Source organism: Acomys minous, assembly GCF_964271855.1.
Source record: "Acomys minous genome assembly, chromosome: 11".
In the NCBI taxonomy this organism is placed as follows: Eukaryota; Metazoa; Chordata; class Mammalia; order Rodentia; family Muridae; genus Acomys; species Acomys minous.
The window spans coordinates 53,847,025-53,868,655 of NC_140492.1; the positions used below are offsets into that span (position 1 = coordinate 53,847,025).

At 46.5% G+C, this 21,631-nt stretch overlaps 1 protein-coding gene across 2 annotated transcripts in view; it reads left to right on the forward strand.

Annotated features, from left to right (window-relative positions):
* The first annotated feature begins 2,224 nt into the window (after positions 1-2,224).
* The window catches only part of NR1I2 (nuclear receptor subfamily 1 group I member 2), a 45,159-nt gene continuing 25,752 nt past the window's right edge, over positions 2,225-21,631 (forward strand). The window contains exon 1 of one of the 2 annotated variants that reach the window (XM_084800611.1): positions 2,225-2,550. The gene's annotated coding sequence lies outside the window, so the exon portion shown is untranslated. The remainder of the gene's footprint in view (positions 2,551-21,631) is intronic. The other variant, XM_084800612.1, reaches the window with a different exon arrangement.

A 21,631-nucleotide genomic window follows, 5' to 3' on the forward strand; every position in this document is an offset into this window, starting at 1 on the left:
AAATAAAATTGTAAAAAATGTTGACGGTAAGCCAAAGGGAAACAGAAAGCGAATCGGGAGCAGTGTTCAGTACCTCGAGGGTCTGCATGTTGTCACGTCTTCCCAAACAAGTTTGCTCTTTCAAGGAAGAGAAGGCAAGGTGCAGAGAAGGTTTCTCATGGAGAAGTGACCATGGTCAAAGTACACCACACCTACTTATGAAAACATCGTGGAACCGGGTTTGTACAGTAACGCACAACAATTGACAACAACAATAATGATAGAAAACTGTTCCCGTAAACAGGCCTGCTCCTGACTTTTGGGAGAGTCAAGAGTATGAATTGAAAAAAATTTTAAACTTACAAATCAGCCTCAGACACTCTTAGATAGCTGTGTTCTACCCCGCCAGCTTTGAAGATAACTTTTAGAGGGGCAGCAGGGGCTGGGCGGGGGGTGTGGGGGACAGGAAGGCCAAAGGTATGTGTGTGAGACGAATAGAAACCAGGCTATATGAGGTTACAATGACAACTGAGCAAGCCAAGGGGAGCAAGCCGGTGAGCAGCATTCCCTCCGTGGATTCTGCTTCAAGTTCTGACCTTGCTGGAGTTCTGATCCAACTTCCCACAACGATGGACGGTGTTAGATAAACCCTTCCCTCGCCTAAGTTGGTATTTATCACAGCATCAGAAAGCAAAACTAGGTCATGCGTCCTCCGAAAAAAAAAATATAAAGGAGACAGTCGCCCTGAGCCTACCCCATGGGGACCTGGGTGCTCTGGAGGTCACCTTGGACCACACACACCACTTCCTTTAGCTGCACCTTCATTGACAGCATCATCAGTGTGTCAGGAATTCAGTTGGCTTTCTGAGATTTTTTTTTTTAGTTTATGCTTTTGCTTATATTTATATCTTTATAAAATTTTACCAAGGACACTGACTGCCTAGCCTGGGTGGCCCCGGAGCTCACAGTTCTGGTTTCAGCAGAAGGGTAGTTTGAGCAGTGATCAGGGCTCCGGGTTTTTCCTCCTTGTCAGCCAAGCCTGGGAGTGACTCGGGCTCTCAGCCGAACTACCAGTCCTGGGTTCTTAGTGACTGCCATGCACGGGGTGTTTTAACTGGCTTCCAGATGAATGCTGTGTGGATTCGTGTGTGAATGCTGAGGCCTGGCAGCCTCCTTATGCCATCCAGAGCTCCATACAGAGGAAGAGACCAGACATCGCCCAGAGACCAAAGAGCATTTCTTTTTCTTTTGGTAGGTTCATAACTTGCCCTGGATTCCGTGTTTCTGCTGTAAATAACTGTCCGTTTTGTTTTTGTTTTCAAGACAGGGTTTTTCTGTGTTAGCCTTGGCTGTCCTGGGCTCACTCTGTAGACCAGGCTGGCCTTGAACTCACAGCAATCTGCCTGCCTCTGCCTCTCAAGTGCTGGGATTACAGGTGTGTGCCACCATACCCGGCTCAACCTGCCATTTTTATATGAGATGTAAATAGAGACCTTCATGTGCCAGATGATCTTTGAGAGATGATAAAAGCTGTAATGATTTACCTCTGACCCCAGGACTTCCTGGCAAGCTACCCCGCCTAAGCTGGAACCCTGCCTGTTCTCCTCAGTTACTAAAGTGCAGTCAGTACAGAAAGACCCGATCTTGGAAATAAATGTCCCTTTTCAGCCTCCCCAGCCACTTAGGCAGTAGTCCCCAGGGTCCAGGGCACAGCGCCTTGATACTGTCTTGCTATTCCAGAGCTCGCCTGACAGGCTGCTTCTAGAAGGGTGTGAGGAAAGAAAAAGCTCTCAGAAAATTCCAGATAATCTGGTTCCTTGCTCCCAAGCAGCTTTCTGACCTCTGGTTGGAACTCCAAAGTCATACCTGTCCTGTAACCATCTCTTTTGTCGTTTGCATCTCTTCTTGCATTAACGTGTCAGTGTCATAATTCAGTGCTTTTACCACTTTCCTGTAAAATACTGCTGCCGAAGAAATCGACTTGGGGGAAAAAGTCTTAGGAGCTATAGATTCAAAGACACCTTACCTCCAGTGGCAAAAGTACCCTCAGAGAGGCAGATGTTGGCCCAGAATTACTTGGAGCACACACTGAGAACATACGTCCCCTATACACACTGAGAACATACGTCCCCTTATATGTTTTATAGTGAAGACAGCTATGAAAAAGAGGGAGGGCAGATAACAAGAGTAAATATGGTAATCTGGTCCCTGCTAGTTCAGGTTCTGGACTTGGGACTTAGGAGTGCCAAGTGGGGCCTCTTTCTACATTGGACCTGGGGTGAAGTGTGGGCAAGAACAAGCATAGTCCCGATGCCCAGGGACGCCATAGTTTAAGATTAGTCCGGGAGGAGAAGCAGAGACACAGACAGTTGGTTTGTCTAGTAGGAGGCTCAGCCTTCCCTGGGAGCCCGACCTTGGCCCATACAACTCACTACAGGCTTAAGCTGAGACTTCTGTGTGCAACCAGGCAGCCACCGCTGGTGTGCTGAGCTCTGCGTCGAGCCCTCCTTCCTGATTCTCCAAAGTGGACCCTAAGGGAGAAACCCAACGGAAGCAGTGGCCACCAAGTAGGTACGGTTTGCTTTCTTTCTCTTTCCGGATGTCAGACGCCCTCTGCCTCTGCGCAGAAGGTTTATGGAAACACAGATGAGGTCTGAGGGCAGCGATGGGATGGAGTACGGCTCATGTTTGGTACCTTGTTCTCTCTGTCTCCCTCCAACCCCCACTCCCTGGGTTAAACGAAACATGAAGACAGTTGTGGAGCCCGGGCGCCTGCTGCCTGGCCTGTGTTTGTGTTGCCAAGGAAAGCATTAGACAGGCAGCCGAGCCCCCCGTGACAGGGTTGGAGACCCTGAGCTAGAAAACACCACTGCTGAAGACTTAGAATCAGGAATCATTAGCCCTGGCTCCTGGAGCTTGTGAGGTTAGCATTGGCAGCCCCCAGGGACAAAGCCAGCAGCAGGACAGAGTCACAAGGCCTCACATCCTCACTGGCGGTGTCTCAACACCCACTCTACCTTTGCACAGGAGTCAGCTTTGGACTACTGGGTTGTCTGCCTCTGTTTGTAAAGAACAGTCCCTATGTGCGAGCTGTACCTGTGTAAGCTCAGCACCCCTGGGCTCATCTCTGCCCCACAGAAGAGCCTGTCTCGGCTGAGGTGCAGGCCACAGATGTGGCTTGAAAGCTGCTCTGCATCTAGGAGCTACCCTTAGGTGACACCTTCAAGGCCACCAAGCCTTGCCTCTGTGATTTGAGTGTGGCACTGTCCCTTGCACATGCGTGGCTGTTTTTCATTGCTGCTCCAAAGGTGAATGGCCACCTCACAGATGAAAGGTGGTTGGATTATCTACCCTGAAATGAATGTTTGGTTTCCAGTGACATGGCCAGAGTCTAAAGTGTTCTGAGCAAGGCCTACGAGGCTATGGTTTACCCAGTTGACTAATAGACTATTTTTAAAAAAATATCCTGAAGTACTTGTTTAAAAATACTTTAGTTGTTCGTTGAACTTAATCTAAACTGAGATTGCCAAATCTGGCCCATTAGCTATTCTTTATCAATAAAGTTTTATTGGAACTCGAAGTCACATGGCTGTTTTTGCCCTGTAACAGCAGAAGCGAATGGGCCTTCACAGAAAACACTGGCCAACTAGTCTAAGGGCAATCAACCTGATGCTAAATGACTGTGAAATAAACATAGCAGACCACCACAGCACTAATTGGACTGTTTTTGTAGGTGATCACTTTAAATTGCGAAGCGATTATTGATCACACACGCCTTGTAGAAGGAAAAGGCTGTGTAAATACAGCTAAACAACTTCTGCTTTGGCCACTGCGTCAATCCTAATCCCTGTCTCTCACCAGAACAACTGCCATGATGTGGCTATGTCGGACCACAGTCTTTGCAGTCACGTCTGTAAACAGGTGCTAACAAATAGAATTGTCATGTTATTAGCTTCTGTTTCTCTGATACACACGACTTAGAGATCTTCCATGTCCACATAAAACCCTATCATTTATTTTAACTGCTTTAAGATATTTTGGCATATATTTAAAAATATTTTTTTTTGTTACATTCAGCGGGTATGTGTGTGATGTGTGTGCATGCACACCATGCAGTGGCGTGCGTGGGGGAGGTCAGAGGATAAATTGTGGGAATCCGTTGTCTCCTTCCACTACGTGGCTTCCAGGGGAGGAGCTGAGGACTTTAAGCTTGAAAGCAAATACTGTTTCACTGCATATGTTCACTGCTGTTGGCTCTTCTAACCTTTCTGGCATCCTCTTCTGTGAAGAGTCCCGAGCCTTGGAGGGAGAGCCACTGTCTTCTGTACAGTGACCGGTTGTGAGTCTCAGTATTGGTCACCAACTACTGCAAGAAGAAAAACCTCTGATGAGAATTGAAAGATAAACTAGTCTAGGGGTATGGAGATAAGAACTTAGGGTGCAGTTTACTAGTTTGTCTACTTAGCAGAGTAATAATATTGGGTTCCCCTCAAGAGCCCATCACCTAGGCAGCCATGGGGGTTTTGGCCCCGTTAATGGTACCAGGTCTGACTTCTGCCTTGGGAAGTAGACCCGAAATCCAATCAGAAAGTTGTTGCTTACTCTTTATAATGTTCCAGACACTATCGCACCAGTGGGCATATGTTGCCAGGCCAGTCTTTATGGTAGCTTTCAGAGTTCACTTGCAGGGTAGGACTGTGGGTGACTTTTCTCCTCTGGTTGCATGCATAGAACCTCTTAGCACTATTAAAGCTAGCCAGCGGGGATGAGGTTTCCAGGCCAGAACCAGCGTGATTTCTCCATGTCTTATGACTTAGGATGTGGTGTCTGTAGATATACGGTCTTAACATCAAGTTTTGGAGGGAAACCGAGAACAGTGACAACAGGCTGTAATGTTTGGGGGAGAGTCTGTCAAACTGCGCTGGCCAATAGCTTGAATAGAGGTGGCCCACACGGAGCCCTGAGCCTTTTATTTTATAGCCTATGGTGCCTGGGAAAGCATGGTCTTTTCCATTCTCCCATTATAGGGTAGCTTCATTTAATGTACACATGTATGGTATATACACATGTATTTTAGGAGGCTTCCGCCGCATATGGCTCCACGTGACGTTTTTAAAGGTCCTTAGTGTGAGTTACTGCTTCCAGCGATTCCTCCTCCATCCTGCCTTCCCGCCTTGCATCCCACTTAACCCTTCCTACTCCACCTTCCCCCTTCCCCTCATCCCACCTCGCTCTAACCCCTTTCTGCCAATTCCCTCCTCCGTGCCTCCTTACTAATTCTCTGCCTTCTGTGCGTACTCCAACGTAAACCCGGGCATCTAAGTATTCGGTGCTAGCATCTACATTGAGAGAGAAAATGGGACATCCCATCTACCTACAAAATGTAGTTTTACTTACAGTTGGCTACTATCCCGTTGTGTATGCATGCTGCATGCTCTGTTCATCAGCTGATAGAGATCTAAGCCATCTTCCTTTGCACTGTGAGGCACTGTGGGGCACTGTGGGGCACTGTGAGCCACTGTGAGCCACTGTGAGCCACTGTGAGCCACTGTGAGGCACTGTGAACCACTGTCAGCCACTGTGAGCCACTGTGAACCACTGTGGGGCACTGTGAGCCACTGTGAGCCACTGTGAGGCACTGTTCGCCACTGTGAGCCACTGTGAACCACTGTGAACCACTGTGAACCACTGTGAGCCACTGTGAGGCACTGTGAGCCATTGAGCCACTGTGAGCCACTGTGAGGCACTGCTAGCCACTGTGAGCCACTGTGAACCACTGTGAACCACTGTGAGCCACTGTGAGACACTGTGAGACACTGTGAGGCACTGTGAGGCACTGTGAGGCACTGTAAGGCACTGTGAGCCACTGTGAGCCACTGTTAACCACTGTGAACCACTGTGAGGCACTGTGAGGCACTGTGAGGCACTGTGAGGCACTGTGAACCACTGTGAGGCACTGTGAGGCACTGTGAGGCACTGTGAGCCACTGTGAACCACTGTGAACCACTGTGAGCCACTGTGAGCCACTGTGAGCCACTGTGAGGCACTGTGAGCCACTGTGAGCCACTGTGAACCACTGTGAACCACTGTGAGCCACTGTGAGCCACTGTGAGGCACTGTGAGGCACTGTGAGCCATTGAGCCACTGTGAGCCACTGTGAGGCACTGTGAGGCACTGTGAATCACTTTGAACCACTGTGAGCCACTGTGAGACACTGTGAGGCACTGTGAGGCACTGTGAGGCACTGTAAGGCACTGTGAGCCACTGTGAGCCACTGTTAACCACTGTGAGCCACTGTGAGCCACTGTGAGACACTGTGAGGCACTGTGAGGCACTGTGAGGCACTGTAAGGCACTGTGAGCCACTGTGAGCCACTGTTAACCACTGTGAACCACTGTGAGCCACTGTGAGGCACTGTGAGGCACTGTGAGGCACTGTGAGGCACTGTGAGGCACTGTAAGGCACTGTGAGGCACTGTGAGCCATTGAGCCACTGTGAGCCACTGTGAGCCACTGTGAGGCACTGTGAGGCACTGTGAATCACTTTGAACCACTGTGAGCCACTGTGAGACACTGTGAGGCACTGTGAGGCACTGTGAGGCACTGTAAGGCACTGTGAGCCACTGTGAGCCACTGTTAACCACTGTGAGCCACTGTGAGCCACAGTGAGGCACTGTGAGGCACTGTGAACCACTGTGAGGCACTGTGAGGCACTGTGAACCACTGTGAGCCACTGTGAGGCACTGCTAGCCACTGTGAGCCACTGTGAACCACTGTGAGCCACTGTGAGCCACTGTGAGACACTGTGAGGCACTGTGAGGCACTGTGAGGCACTGTAAGGCACTGTGAGCCACTGTGAGCCACTGTTAACCACTGTGAACCACTGTGAGCCACTGTGAGGCACTGTGAGGCACTGTGAGGCACTGTGAACCACTGTGAGGCACTGTGAGGCACTGTGAGGCACTGTGAGGCACTGTGAGCCACTGTGAACCACTGTGAACCACTGTGAGCCACTGTGAGCCACTGTGAGCCACTGTGAGGCACTGTGAGCCACTGTGAGCCACTGTGAGGCACTGTGAGCCACTGTGAACCACTGTGAACCACTGTGAGCCACTGTGAGCCACTGTGAGCCACTGTGAGGCACTGTGAGGCACTGTGAGGCACTGTGAATCACTTTGAACCACTGTGAGCCACTGTGAGCCACTGTGAGCCACTGTGAGGCACTGTGAGGCACTGTGAGGCACTGTGAACCACTGTGAGGCACTGTGAGGCACTGTGAACCACTGTGAGTGACTGTGAGCCACTGTGAGCAGAGTAGCAATAAATGTAGGTTTCAGTTTCCCTAATGATAAACTGAAGATGGGCATTCTTTTAAAAAATATTTAATTTTGTGGGTATATTTCTGTTCCCAAGTGTCTTATATGCACTGTGTTCAGTAACCCACAGAGAGCAGAAGCCCTGGGTGTCCTGGAACTGGGGTTCCCAGTGGCTGTGAACTACCACATGGGTTCTGGGAACCAAACTCTGGTCCCCTGCAAGAGCAGTAAGTGCTCTTCACCTCTCAGCCATCTCTCCAGGCCTGGCTGTGTATTCATTTTCTATAATTTGGAGCCATGTGTTTCTTTTTCTTAAGTTGCTTCTTCGTATCCTTATCTCATCTCTTTCATTTGTATAGTTTTTTTTTTTTTTTTTTTTTTTTTTTTTTTTTTTTTTTTTTGGAAACAGGGTCCTGTGTAAGCAAGGCTGGCCTCAGACTTGCTGTGTAGCTAGGGCTAGCCTTTCACTCCTGGCCCTCCCGCCTCCACCGCCTACATGCTGCCATCACAGCTGTGTGGCTCCACGCCCAGCCTTAGCTCAGCCTGAAGGAACCGACTGCTTATACTTTCCAGCCAATCCTTTAGCCGAGAGTCATAAATATTAGTAACTTCCTTCTACTAATGAGCTGACTCCGGCGAACGCGTTTTGTGCTGTCTTGTTCTGAGAGACTTATTTAAGTAGGCTTTTTTCCCCCAGCCTCTAGGATTATAAAGGTATTTTAGCAAACGTTTGTCAATTAAAAATAAGTTTATAGTTCACATGCAATGTATTTCAATGAATTATTGTAGAAAAGGTTCACCTTTTCCTGACTTGTTTGAAATAGTACTTTTGTCGTACAGTGACATGTTTCATCTTCTTAGCCCCCCCTCCTGAGCCTGTTCCACTATGGATTTCATGTTTCCTGGAGACCTATTTTGTTTTAGCCATTTTATCTGGTTACTGTATTGAATTCTCTTAAAAGCTGCAATAGATTCCTTTGGAGGCCAGTCATTTTTTTTTTATGTACAACAGAATTTTGTTCCTTTTTTTCTCATACAGACTAATTATTCCTTACTGCTTTTTCATGGCCATTATGCATAAAATGAACAATATCCATGGCAGAGGACGGTCGTAAGTTGATGTATTCAATCAAATGGTCCATATCCCATACGTCTGGGTCTAGTTTTTAAGATGTCTTTTTATTTTGTTTGTGTGGTTGCCTTGCTTGCATGTGTGTCTGTGCATCACGTGTGTGCCTGGTGTCCATGGAGGCAGAAGAGGCCACTGAATTCCCTGAAAGGAATTGCAGGTGTTTGTAAGCTACTATGTGGGCGATGGACGTCAAACTCAGGTCCCCTAGGAAGCAGCCGGCGCTCTTAACTACAAAGCCACCTCCCCAGGCCCCATACAGTATAATTCTAAGGAGTGTTGTACATAGAAATGGTACATTCTTGCCATGCTCCTAACTTTAATCCCCTGTTGTAAATTCATATTTCCTGGAGCCTTCTCTGTGGGATTCTTTGAAGTTGTAGCTGACTCCATTCTCTTCCTGGGCTTTTCAGAAGACTAGGACTACCGTTAGCTTGAGGGGAGGGTGTCACTGACCATACAAGTGGTATAAATTGGAACTCAATCTAATTGGATTATGGGCTTGTCAGGAATTCTCAGAGCAACTCTTTCTTTCTGCCTCACCTGGCGCCACACCAGAAAAGACTCTGAACTGCTGTGTTGGCCTCTGTGGCACCACACTGAGGCTATCACCCTGAGGAAACTCTGGTTCAGGTTGAAGGCTGTGACGTCATTCATTGTGCTTCCTTAACAACATGTCCCTGTATCACCCTGGGCTCCAGGCCCGGAGGAAATAAGCCTTTCTGTGTGATACTATCTATAAAACCTATGTTTTCACTTTAATGAGAAGCTTTTCTGTGTATGAAGGTTTCTAGAAAGAGCCCTGCATTGAGCTCATGAAGTCCTTGTCTTTTCCTCCCAGTTAAGCAAGAATTTTTAAGTCCTGAGTGGGTGTTTTAGCAAATGCTCTCTCTCTCTCTCTCTCTCTCTCTCTCTCTCTCTCTCTCTCTCTCTCTCTCTCCAACCCTCCCTCTCTCTCTCTCTCTCTCTCTCTCTCTCTCTCTCCAACCCTCCCTCTCTCTCTCTCTCTCTCTCTCTCTCTCCAACCCTCCCTCTCTCTCTCTCCCTCATTCCCCCCCCCCCTCTGTGTATGTGTGTGTGTGAAGAGAAGAAAAAAAAGCCTCAACCTTCATGATTTCAGAGTTAGGCAACTTCTATAATAAATGACAGACTAATGTGAGAAAATCAAGATGCTTATGAGCACGTTGTTCACATTTGTGTTTCACAAACAGAAAGCAGCTCTCTCAAAGCCAGGCCTGGAGCTCTGTCTTAGGCTTAAAGAATAGTTCTAAGAAGCAGAGTGTGGAACAAATGCCTCCCTGCAACCCAATACCCAGGAAGGCAAAGGCAGGGGCCGTGAGCTTGATGCTATCGTGGGCTTATGGACCGACCCTATCTTATATTAAAAGGAGTTTAACAAACAAACAATAGGCATTGTTAGAATAATGACAAGATAGAGGGGTAAACTGAGGGAAGGAGCAATGGGTCCTGGAATCTACAGGCCCAGCTGGTGACTCTGAGCTGAAGTGGCTTTGTGCAGTGTGTGTGTGTGTGTGTGTGTGTGTGTGTGTGTGTGTGTGTGTGTGTGTGCATGAGGTAGAAGGAAGTAGGAAGTGGTAGACTTTGGCCTCTGTGATTCCCTGTATTCATTTTAACCAGCAGGAAAGGGCAGCATCTTCCTGGGTAACTGCCTTCAGCTCTAGAATCTTCAGTACTTCCTGGAGAAATATTTGAATGGTTTTCAATTTCATGGCCAATGGGCTTTCTCAGTGAGATGGCTTATCTAAAGGTGGGTGGAAACACAGATGGCAGCGCCGGCCACCAGGACCTTCAGAAGGGAGATCCGTGATTTCCTCCTGAAAAGGAACAGAAACTCAGGAAAGAAATGCCATCACTCAAAGCTTGACAGGGCTGTGGTGATCTGTACTCAGCCCCAGACCCACTTCAGGTGTGGGTGCAGGACCTGGGGCATGAGTGAGGCCCTTTTTGCACACGCGGGACCTTCCATGTGGTCTGTTTGGAGGAGGCTGGGAACAACACCCTGCTTAGACCCTGCTCATACACACACACACACACACACACACACACACACACACACACACACACACACACGCATACATACCTCCTGCACTCTCAGGACAGGTTGAGAATAGTTTTGCTCTGATACATGAGACAAAGAAGCAAGCCTGAAATCATGGGTGTATGAAATAATTCTCAGTATTTCTAAGTCCCACACAAGAGCTCTAAGTATAAAACCATGACCATGGTGACACTACACACGCTCAAAAAAGAGAAGTGCTAAATCGGAGGCCACCATGTCCTGTTAGATACTGGACGAGGGTACGGGATGTACTTGTGCCGATGGCCATCGCCAGCTTTCACCGATGTCCAGGCAGAGTCACAAGCCATCTGATGACCTCTCTGTTCTGTTGACGGAGGTGGGGAAGCACAAAGGCCAGCTTTCACTGATAACAGCCGAGCTCTGTTTGAATCCACGACTTAGGTTTGCTATCTAAATGACCTCTGGAGGTCACCTGCATGCCAAGAGGGGAGGAGCGTTTTGTTTACAATACAATACAAAAAAAAAAAGCCAATTTTACCTCCATGCGTTTTGTGGCAATCTATCCATTTATAGTGCAGAATAATCAGATGTGTGGGGGGGGTAAGAAGTGCAGCCCCTTACTGCCTGCTTTAACCCAGACGCACCTTAGAGCTCCTCGGTTCCCTCATTCCTTGTCCTGTTCACCTGGGGATCAGCCCTGCTCTGCCCACGTCACAGGCATCTCTACATGAAGCCAGGATTTCGAAATTGTTTTGTAAGCAGCAAAAGCCCATGTAAATGTTAGTCAGCACACTTACCAACCTTCTCCCGTTGTTGGACAAAGCTGGTAGTTTCACAAGTAAGATTCGGTCTTCTAATATAGTTTCCCCTTGTTTTTGTTGTTTTCTTTACACTCTGCACAGTGCTGTCCTTATACACGCATTCAGACCTCCTGGTGTCTCCGACAGTTTCTCTCGTAAGATCATGGTTCCTTTGCCATTTCTCCTCCGCCTTCAAGTAGACAGTTATTTACTTCTCTGGTTGTGTGCTCTCTTTCATATAATCTCAGTGATCTGGTCTGGAAGTGTTTAGTCATGACTCGCTGGGAGACCAGTGTCCCCGCACAGCCCTTCCTTATGGGGAAAGGACTCTTTGTACATTGGCTTTACAAACTAGTTACAAATGGAGTCGTTTTGCACATCTACTGAAAGATATTTTATCAGAGCAGTCGCCCCTTCACATCCTTTTTGTGTCCTGCTGACTTGGGGGCTTTGTTTGCTGGATTTCCAGGCTCTGTCATTTTCTTCCAAAACTGCAGGCAGGCCAGCACCATCAGTGCCATGGGGGAGCCTGTCGGAGCCCAGAGCCCAGAGCCCCCCAGAGCCCAGAACCCAGAGCCCCCAGAGCCCAGGGCCCAGAACCCAGACCTGAGCCCATAGCCCTGAACCCAGAGCCCAGACCCCAGAGCCCAGAGCCCAGACCCCAGACTCCAGAGCCTGAGCCCAGAGCCCAGACCCCAGACTCCAGAGCCTGAGCCCAGAGCCCAGACCCCAGACTCCAGAGCCTGAGCCCTGAGCCCAGACCCCAGACTCCAGAGCCTGAGCCCAGAGCCCAGACGCCAGACTCTACAGCCCAGACCCCAGACTCCAGAGCCTGAGCCCAGAGTCCAGAACACAGAGCCCAGAGCCCAGAACCTAGAGTCCCCAGAGCCTGAGCCCAGAGCCCAGGGCCCAAGCCCAGAGCCCAGAGCCCGAGCCCAGAACCCAGAGCCCAGAGCCTCCAGTTCCCAGAGCCCAGAGCCCCCAGAGCCCTCAGAGCCCCCAGAGCCCAGAACCCAGAAATCCCAGAGCCCAAAGCCCAGAGCCTAGAGCTCAGAGAACCCAGAGCTCAGAGCCCAGACCTGAGCCAGCTGAGAGGCTCCCAGCTGACCGAGTATTGGTTAAAGCCGGAAGAGCTTTCACTCCCTGGGAGTTGAGCCCTGTCTAGATCACTGTAAACAGCAGGGCCAAGGACACCTTTGTTGGAAGGAAGGTGGAAAATCTCAACCATGCAGGCTTTCCTGGCACAGCTCAAAAACCCATGCCGGCTCAGATCTGGACAGCTGGGTGGCTGTGGCTACCGTTACATGCCACGTTCTCCACACTGAACTCCAGCTGCCAGCTCCTCCAGGCTGCTTCTCTGGCCTCCCTCTTCTGGTCGACTCCATGCACAAGGCAGGATACTTAAACCAGATCAATATAAAAAAAAATTTTTTTTTGTAAAAGTCTTTACATGTTTGATGAACATTTGTTCTGATTTTTTTTTTACATTTGTAATACTGTTGAAATACTCATAAAATTTTTTTGTAATAATTTCTGGCTTTTCAACCATGCTCGTGGTTGGCAAGCTCTCTGCACAGAGCCACATTCTCAGCCACTTAACTATTTTCTTAATTAGAACTATTTTCTTAATTTGCTCTTTGCCCATCTCGCAATGCACATAATGTTTTCCTACGGCTCTCCCCTACCTCCTTTTATTTCCTTCCGTTCCCCAGCAACCCTCTCCTCGGATTCATATATTTTAGCTTTTGCTTTGTGGCCCATTTTGCCTTAACTTGGGCTATCTATCCAGTGGAACTAGCCACGGGAGCCTGGTAGGGTCATGGGGGTCCACAAATTGAGGGCAAAGACTGCGGTTCTCCCTGAGCTTGCCCTTAGCTAGCTTGAAGTGTGTGGTTTAATAGCGGTAAGCACATCGCCATCGCTGTGCATCCGGTCTCCAGACGCTCTTCATGCTGTGACACTGAGTCTGTGGACCCACTAAGCGCCTCGCCATTCCTTTCCCCTGCAGCTATTTGCTTTCTGTCTCTTGGAGTTTGGCTCTGCGTATGTCTCATTTAAAGAAAACCACGCGTGGTTTGTTTTTGCGGTTGCTGCATTCCACGTAGCACACTGTCCTCAGACTCATACACTGCAGCATATTATAGGATTTACTTCCTTCCAAGGGTTAACTAGAATTCCATCATTTGGTTGAGCCATTCGCCTAGGGGATTAATTGATCGTTTTCCTGGCCGTGTTTGGGGTGTTCCCCAGGGCTCTCCACATGCTTGGCAAGTGCTCTACCACGCCACATCCTCACCCCTGTCATTCATCTGGTGATGGGCAGGAGTCGTGTCCACCTTTTGGCTCTGATGAGTAAAGCTGCTGTGTTCGAGGCTGGGAACGCATCCCCTCAAGACTTCAATTTCAATTGTCTTTACTTAGACCTAGACCTAGAAATGGTTGCAGATAATACAGTAATTCTCCTCTTCCTCCTTATCCTCCTCTTCCTCCTCCTCTTCCTCCTTTTGAGAACTATAGTGCCGTTTTCTACATTTTGTGTAGAATGTGTTTTGGCTCTTTGTATTTGGCAGCCTTGAAGAAAACATCTTTCCTATCTTGGTGCATCTAAAAATCTGAATGTAAATCAACATCTATCATATCTCATCATTATCAACTTAAAACATCTGTCTAGACCTAAAAACATCTCAACCCCTAAACAACTAAGCTTCATTGTAAAACTAAACTATCTGGTCTTCAACCCCATTAGAGACGTGAGAAGGAATAAGATTAATTACCTGAGTATACAGGGGGTGCAGGTTAGCAGCTTCCCAAATGAGAAGATAACAGAGACAGTTTGTTACCTGAGCTACCAATCACCCAAAACTCTCTGTAACATTGGAGCAGCATCTTTAGCCTCTGGCTCAATATATCTGACAGGAATATATGAGGCAGGAGCTATTGAGGAATTACTTACACTGTCTTGGCAGAGTTTAGCCATCGACTCTGCCTGCATCCAAACTTGCCCATTTTTAGGCAGAATTCTGTCTGTGGTAGAAACAAGGATATTTTGCCCAATGGCTTGTTTGCCACATTAGAAGCCATCTTCATAAGGAGGGTCTTTGATGCTCATATAGAAATATATAGGGAAGATAGAGCAAAAAGTTGACTCTTTCTGGTTCATAATCCTGGATTTTACTCTCTTATTTTTCTCTGTCTCTGTCCACACTGGGTGACCAGCCTCCTCTCCACTGGCCACTGAATATCTTTTTTTTTCTCCAAAGACTCTACTTCCCATTGGCTGTCTGGGATTCTTGCCTGTGGGCATGGGGACATTAGCACATAGCTCACCTTTGCTCTACTACAGTTTCTAAATATTTAGCTCCAAAGGTTTCTAGTGGAGCTCGGTTCCCACCCTTTCACTTTCCACAGGACTCAAAGCTCAGGGTCCTGTCTTTCCTTCTTTCTCTCTGTCTTTGTCTCTGTGTCTCTCTCTGTATCTCTCTGACTCTCTCTTTGTCTCCCTCCTTCCCTTCCCCCCTCCCTCCCTCCCTCCCTCCCTCTCTCCTTCTTTCCCTCCCTCCCTCGTTCCCTCCCTCCTGGACTACTAAATCGTCTACAATCATTTAAGCATTCACAGAGAGGGGCTGCACGCTGTGCCATAATCCTCTGTGGGTCAGCATACCTCAGGTCCGCAGAACCAACTCAGGCCCTCGCTTGCCCAAAGCCAGTTCCAGTCAGTGAGGGTGAAGTTTCTAACTGGGTACGAGTTTGCTTTTCTGTGTTTGATGGCATACGTACTGTTTCCAGGAACCTGCCGTACCATCAAGTAGAGAGCAGCCAATAACTGGGTGGGAGGTGGGGCTTCCATGGGACCCCTTTGTTAAAATTAAAAAAAAAAAATGTGACAGGAGTCTGACTATATATCTTTGACAGTTCTTGAACTCGCTATGTAAAGTCAGGCTGACCCTGAACTCATAGGGATCGCCCTGCCTCTGCTTTCCCAGTCCTGACATTAGAGGCATGCGCTCCCATTCCTGGCAAGGGCCTGCCTCTTTTTACTGCCTGAGCTATTGATTATGTTTTCTTTTTTTTCTCTCTATGCTTAGACATTTTTGCTGTCAGTTGAACATTGTAAATAACAGAGCTGAAGTTCCAGGTAGTATCTTTCACCAGAGAAGGGCTCCACCTTTGCTCTGTTGGGCAGAGAGCGAGGGACTAACCATTTCAAGTTAATGTAACCAGGGATGTGTTGTGCTCTTGGTAGGACTCATTTCAAGCCTCTGCTCTGTCCCTGTTCCTCAAGTGCGTCCTTCTCTGCCCTTTGGCTCTGGAACCTGAGGACTGCAGCCGTGGGCTGGTGACACGGCTCTGCTGGTAGAGTGCTTGCCTAGCATGACTTCCGTGAACAGAGCCGCAGGCTCAATCCCCAGCACCACATAAATTTCAAAATGGTTGCATATGTCTGCGGTACAGGCAGGAGGGTCAGAAGTTCAAGGCCGTCTTCAGCTATGTAGTGAGTCTGAATCCAGTCTGAGGTACATGAGAACCTGCTGAAAGAAAGAAAGAAACAAGAGGGGCAGAGAGGAGAAGAGAAGAGAAAAACGACTACAAGGGATTTACCTTCAAAATCTTACAACCATCTTAAGGAGGAGACTGGCCTTTGAGGCAGGATTTGTTTTCTTGGAAGAGGTTTTTGCCTTCCAAACACACTACGCTAAGAAAGATGCCACTCAGCTTTTTAGACACTTCAAGCCCAGTTCCGCATGTCTTGGGCAGCAGCAAATACCTCCTGGGGGGAAATCAGCCTTCCGTCTTCTGTCCTTCTGTTTTCTAATTTCCCATCCAGCCCCACACAAACACCAGATTTCCTGGATTCTCTTTCCCAAAGCAGAATCCCTTTGCTCCATACTGTGCAGAATTGGATTGTCCCCAAGGAGGAGGTGGAGGTCAACTTGCCTCTCAAATGCTCTCTCCTTGATGGAGTTTTAGTTTGCTTAATTTTTCTTGTCTCACCACACACTGGTGTCTCCAACAAGATGATCATTTTGTGATTAATTTGCCTTTCCCCGGCTTTTGCATCAGGATCATTTGTACGACATGACTACTATATGAGACAAGATTTTGTTTTGGTTTGATTTTGATTTTTTGTTTGTTTGTGTTTTGTTGTTGTTGTTGGGCTTTGTTTTTTGTTTTTTGTCTTTTGCTTTTGTTTTTGTTTTTAAGACACAGTTTCTTTGTGTAGCCTTGGCTGTCCTGAACTCACTTTGTAGATCTGGCTGGCCTCAAACTCTCAGAGATCCACCTGCCTTTGTCTCCCAAGTGCTAAGATTAAGGGCATGCGCCACCACACCTGGATGAGACAAGAATTATTTTAAGTCAAATTCCAGATACCCCATCATTTTTTCCCTTGGTACTTCAATTTATTTCTTTTGGAGGTAAAAAGTGGATAGTGATTGTATTTTAAAAGAAACTTGGCCATGCTATAAAACATTAATAATAATTCCTTAATACAGTTTCGTGTCATTTGTGTGCCAGGTTCCCTCACTGGTCATTCCATGACTGTGTTGGAATTATTTTTGGGTAATAAGTCTCTTATAACTTTTGGCCCTTAGTCTGTAAGGGTTCCATTGCCACCTTCGCCATTTTTGTTGTTGTTGATGTTGTTATTTATTCACAGGAGAATTTGTCCTATGAGAATTTTTCGTTTTCAGCATTTGGCTGGTTGCACTTCCAAAGCTTCCTGCTTCTGTAGTCCCAGGACTCTTTGTCTTGTGGTAGCTGGCACTTGAAGTGTCCTCGTGCCAATGGTCCCATGCTCTTCCCATTGAGTCACACTAGAGGAGGACACATAATGTCCGTCTTTGTCACTTCATATCTTCATTGACTTGATAGCTGGAAGCAATGAAGTGTTACCACTCGGCGTATTCCTTTGATTACTAATAAGGCTGAGCAGTTTTAACTATATGAAACCCTGCATTTCATGTTATCAACTATCCCACCATCATTTTAGTCATGACATGTTTGTTATAAATGCTTATCTTGTTGTGCCCTTTGTTTCCATTATTGCAATTTTTTGATGGGTAATTTAGTTTTAATTTTTGGTGGTGGGGATCCAACAGGATCATGCTAAGCAAGCACTCCATTTATGAGTTATATCTTTGGCTCTCGAAGGATAATTTAAAGGGTTTTTGTTTTGTTTTGTTTTTCACATGGCTAGATAACATCATTCTGTGCTGTGGCAGTTTCTTTCACCACTGTACACCAAGCACTTCTCCATTCAAAGGTGGATATTTACAGGTATGACCTTAGTGCCTGGTTTTGACTCTCACACCTTGTTTTCCTGAGATCCCTTTTCACTCCTATTTCCTTTCAAATAAGTTGTAATGGTTTTTCAAATTATAACAAGAAATAGAAATTCTTTTAGGATTATAAAAAAATCTATAAATTAAATTGATTTGTTTGTTTTTGTTTTTCCAGACAGGGTTTCTCCGTGTAGCCTTGGCTGTCCTGGACTCACTTTGGAGACCAGGCTGGCCTCGAACTCACAGTGATCCGCCTGCCCCTGCCTCCCGAGTGCTGGGATTACAGGTGTGCGCCACTCCGCCTGGCAATATTCTTATATTATTGGTTATTTATTGATGATACAGTAGAAACTACCTGCCTTTGTGTATTTAGCCTGTATCATCAGGCTACTGAACAATAAGCAATTTTTAGAGTTCCTACCTGGTTTTCCTAGGATTTTGAAGTGGTGTTACTTTTGCTTCCTGTGAGAGTTACGTCTTGTTTCTGCTTGTTTGTTTTATGTTTTATTGCACCAGGCAGCTCCTCGGCTAATAAACTATGAATAGTTCTAGTGACACAGACATGTTGTTTTCTTCCTGGTTTTCCTGAGGATAAACAGCATATTTCTTTAGATCATATGTTATTAGTTTTGGATGAGAGAGACCATCATTATTACACTAGGAAGACTCATTCCATTTCCGGCGTTTAAACATTTTGCTGTTTGTGTTGGTTTTCTGTTGTTGGTGGTTTGGATTTTTTATTTATATGAATATTACGCCTGCGCGCATGCTCTGACCACATGCATGTCTGATGCCAGCAGAAGCCAGAACAGGGCATCACATCCCCCTGGAACTGAAATTAAAGATGATTGTTAGCCGCCATGGGGGTGCCAGGAACTAAATTTGGGTCCTCAGGAGCGAGAACAGGAGCCCTTAACTGATAAGCCCTCTTTCCAACACCAACTGTGTGTTTCTTCTTTAAAATATTTATATATTTTACACATGTAAGCGCTCTGTCTTCATATATACCAGAAAAGGGAATTACATCCCATTACAGATTACAGCCACCACATGGTTGTTGGAAATTGAACTCAGGACCTCTGGAAGAGCAGCCAGTGCTCTTAACCGCCGAGCCATCTCTCCAGCCGAACCATTTGTTCCTTAATCAGAAAAGATGTGGTGCATTGTTAATATCCTACCAAGAAGTAGGAAGGGAAACGCAGAGATAGGAAAAGGGCATCTGCCTCTCCTTTTGAGGTGTCTAAGCATGGATTTTCTGTGTGCTGTGAAGCTGGCATTTTCAGTAAAATGACCCTAACATATTCCTTCCAAACAGATGAAAACCTAGTCATGGAACCCTAATTGTATTACATTTTTAAATGCTCATTCTTCTAATGCTACCCCCAAACCGGTTAGATGATTATTTAACTGTGACTAAGATGCTTGGCAGTTAAGAGTGGACCTGCTAAGGACCCTGCTGCCCCCCAGGAGCCTGTGGAGCCTTGGGCCCCCAGCAGTTTCCTAGGCAGCTGGCTGAAGGACCACACGGAGTGTGTTGTTCTTTGTGAGGCTCTTCAGAGGTGACCTGAGACTAAACTGAAGCTGCTGGTGTTAGATACTTAGTAAAGGCTCCAATGCTGAGAAACAAAAGAAAATGCTTTTCTCTTCCCCCCTTTCCTGTCTTTGCCCTTTGTCCCTCTGTGGCAAATACACGTCCTTTGTGCTAAGAGCTTGGTCTTGGGTATCCTGAGCCAATACCAGTTCTCCTAGAAATAATCTGACTCTGACCTTGAGCTTGTGGCACGCATGAATAAAAACTGGAACAGGCTGCGCCCTGCAGAGGTGTAAGGTCCGACAACGAAAGAAGCAGCAGCATTTGTTCGGGTTGTGAATTTGGGTTTCTTCCATGAACCTAACGTGGATTTCAAAGCAGAAAAGGAGCACAGATTTAAAATTAAAGGCAGAAAGACATAACTCTATATCTAATTCAAGAAAAGTAAGCGATGGAATGGGAGGAAAAAGAGGTACTTTATATGATGTCATAACTGCTGCTGGTGGTGAAAAAAAGAGAAAGAAAAAAGAAAAGAAAAGAAAAAAACAAAAAACTCACTACCTTGCCTATCATTTCCAGGCATTTTGGATTACCTGACTCTAGAATCTAGACTCTAGACTCTAGACTTTAGAATCTAGTCGAGGGTCCTCACCCTCCCTACTCCTGTGACCCTTTAATACAGCTCCTCATGTTACGGTGACTCCCAACCATAAAATTATTTCATTGCTACTTCCTAACTGTAATTTTGCTACTGCTATGGATTGCGAAGTAAACATCTGTGTTTCCCAATGGTCTTAGGAGACCTCTGTGATTGGGGGATTGTGACCCGCAGGTTGAGAACCACTGCTCTAGGTGAAGCCTGCTTGGCCTGTGGGATACCACATCTACAGAGAGAAGCTCCCTTCCAGGAAGAACTTTCCAGACTCAGATCATATATATACACACACGTACATATATGACAAAGCAAAGGAGATGACCCATTTGAAGATCTCGGTGCAGGGACTCTGACTCCCCTGACAGATCAGGAGTGACAGCTCCGTCACTAGTTATTTTGGTGCTGAGTGTAGACCAGCACGTGGTAAAACGAGCCGAGGTTTGGCTCTTTTGGTGACACCTGACAAAATGAGAAAGGGGCCACGGAATCCTGATTGCAGCCTGAACATTATGCGCATGACACTCATTTTCTGTTGCTGCAGTTCATAGCCCTTGCAGGAAATAGCTTTTACTATCTTCCTTAAAAACAAAAAGAAAGCCACAAAAGGAATTATACCAACTAATCTTACATGTCAGTGCTATGAATATTGTCCTACAATGGTATCTTCACTTATTTTTATTTTATGTATTGTCATCTAAATATATTCTTGCACACACACACAAACACATGCACGCACGCACGCATGTGCACAAACACACCACCACCACATGCATTTTGGCCATGAGTTGCCTTGGGAGTGCTGGGGACCAAACCAGGCCCTCTGCAAGAGGAGCAAGCACTCTTAACATTCTTTTTTCCCTCCTTCTTAGCCCCAAGATATCTTCAAAATCAAGAGAGACTTAATTTTTTTTATCTTAAGATTTGTAGACTATTTCTAAGAAAAGATATTAAAAATGAGTCAAACCCATACATGGTGTTAAATTATCTTTTTAATTATTCCATTGAGTCAATTTTTGTGACTAGTGGTTATCAAAGCAAACAATTCATGTAACTAACTCCATATTTGGGGAAACATTGAGTGCTTTGTTACAAAACTCTTAGAAAAGTATATTTCAATATTTGTTAGGTTTCATAAAGGGCACTGTATATAAAGTTTACTGAAAGTCCGCAAATCATTGACATTTTCTTTCATGGGAAAAAATATATTAAGCCTATAAACTGCTCAGTGAGTAGAATTCATTATTGCTTTAATATTCTCTTTCTCTCGTGTGTGTGTGTGTGTGTGTGTGTGTGTGTGTGTGTGTGTGTGTGCGCGCGCGTGCATGTGTGTATGAGAGAAAAATATTATATGACCTATGCAAATGCGCAGCTTCAGAGTATAAAGCCCCATAATTCTTATTTTAGGAATAGCTGCAGTATTTACACAGCAGCATTCCTTCTTAGGCTTTTAGTTGGTCTCTGCTTCTTCCAGGCAGCTTGGGGTGTCTCTGCCTTTTCCGGGATGTCTGTGAAGGGACTTCTACCAGCCCAAGCATCCCTCTGCCTTGCTAAAAAACAAAACAAAACAAAAAAACCATTAGATGGCATTCCTAAAGCTAGCCACCAAGGTCTATTCCCTTATTTGGCCACTTCCTCATCCTGAGGCTGACCACCAAGGTCCAGTTATCAAAGTTTTGGAGTCCAGCAACCAAAAGCTCCCTTGGCCCATCTAATTAACATGCACAATCAAAATTAAACACCTCATCCTAGCATGGGGTTTCCCCTTGTACCTCTACAAACTGCCATTTTCCTGTGGGCCAGGTCTGTCTCCTCTCTATCTGGAGGCCGTCCTGTGTCCCCCGGGGGCTAATACCCCCTCCTTATCTCTTTTGCTCCCCTCCCCTTCTCTGTTGTCCTCTGT